Genomic DNA, 1,644 nt, shown 5'->3' on the forward strand with positions numbered 1-1,644 from the left:
CCACAACCCAGTCTACTGCATTTGCTGCTCACAATGTGGTCTCATCTACATTGGGGAAAACGAAGCATAAACTGGGTGACTGCTGCACAGAACATCTACGTTCTGCCTGCAAAAATGACCCTGGGCTTCCAGTTGCCTGCCAATTCCATACCCCACCCTGTTCCCTGGCCAACATCTCTGTCTCAGGTTTGCTGTAGTGTCCCAGCGAAGCTCAGCACCAGCAGAACGAAAAGCACCGAATATTACACTTGGGGACCATACATCCCTCCGGTCCCAATATCGAATTCAATAATTCTTGGGCCTGAACTCCATAGTATCCTTGTCCTTTCCACAAACACCAAGCCTTGTTATCACATAGTCTGTCATTACACACTCGAAATGTGTTGCTGGAAAAGCGCAGCAGGTCAGGCAGCATCCAGGGAACAGGAGAATCGACGTTTCGGGCATAAGCCATTCCTGAAGAAGGGCTTATGCCCGAAACGTCGATTCTCCTGTTCCCTGGATGCTGCCTGACCTGCTGCGCTTTTCCAGCAACACATTTCCAGCTCTGATCTCCAGCATTTGCAGACCTCACTTTCTCCTGTCATTACACACTACCTATTCTTAGACACAAACAGTCTCCATTCACCCTCCCACGCAGATCGTTATCAACTCATTTTCCTGTCCAATAATTCTTCCCTCGCTTTGGGCTCCGTCCTGATCTATCATTAACTGCATCCGCCTTCCTCCCACAATATCTCCTGCATATAAACCAACGTTTTCCCAATCACCATCAGTTCTGTGGAAGGGTCACCGGCAACTCCTGTTTTTTGTTCCTGATATACAGCATCCACAGTTCTTTTAGCTTTTTATTGAGGTAGAGTTGGAAATTGTTTCGAGACACAGAAGGAGAGGAGGGAGAAACAGAACAGACATGAACTGTTGATCTCCGTTGTTACTCATAACGGAAAACCATTGCAGTGCGAGTGCGATCCCTTCCTTTAAGCATGAATAGAGGTCGCGGGTCGTTCGTGAGTTTGTGGCGCAACGGTAGCGCGTCTGACTCCACATCAGACGGTTGCGTGTTCGAATCACGTCAGGCTCACTGACGTCAACTTCTTATCTTTCAAATCAAGAAAGGAGTACGTTCACTCCGGATATCTGCTGAGCCAAATCTTCTTTGCGGAAACTTTCGGTCAGACGTGAAGCTTTGCTGTCAGTTTGATTTGTGAACGCTGTGTCAGGGAGGTGGTGTCCCCATTGTTTGGGTAAATGCTCAGCTCCCCCCAGTTCATCACGGGATTTAAACACAGCCGCCTCCCTCTGGGCTGCCGCTTCGTTCAGTTGGTTCAGCCCGATGTGAATACCATAATACCAATATTTTTACAATATAATCCAACACAATATGTAAATAAGTCTCTCATTCTGTCGCTCCCTCTAAATCTGCACATTGTTACATTGAACATGCCCACCGAATTCCCTTTTGTGTCCATTGAATCTGCCTCTTTGTCACTGTCAGACAGCGACTTCCTGACCCCACTCCCTGTGTGAAAACGGTCTTCCTAATGTCACTTTTACTTATTTTCCGAATGACTTTAAATCTCTGCCAAATCATTCCCCATCCTTTCAGGACTGGGAGCATTTTCACTGCATTATTTCCTCTGT

At 47.1% G+C, this 1,644-nt stretch overlaps 1 non-coding gene across 1 annotated transcript; it reads left to right on the plus strand.

Annotated features, from left to right (window-relative positions):
* The first annotated feature begins 1,012 nt into the window (after window positions 1-1,012).
* trnaw-cca lies at window positions 1,013-1,084 on the plus strand. Its single transcript has one exon. It is a non-coding gene; the product is annotated as a tRNA-Trp (tRNA).
* The last annotated feature ends 560 nt before the right edge of the window (window positions 1,085-1,644 follow it).

The sequence above is a fragment of the Chiloscyllium plagiosum genome, unplaced genomic scaffold (assembly GCF_004010195.1).
Source record: "Chiloscyllium plagiosum isolate BGI_BamShark_2017 unplaced genomic scaffold, ASM401019v2 scaf_51482, whole genome shotgun sequence".
In the NCBI taxonomy this organism is placed as follows: Eukaryota; Metazoa; Chordata; class Chondrichthyes; order Orectolobiformes; family Hemiscylliidae; genus Chiloscyllium; species Chiloscyllium plagiosum.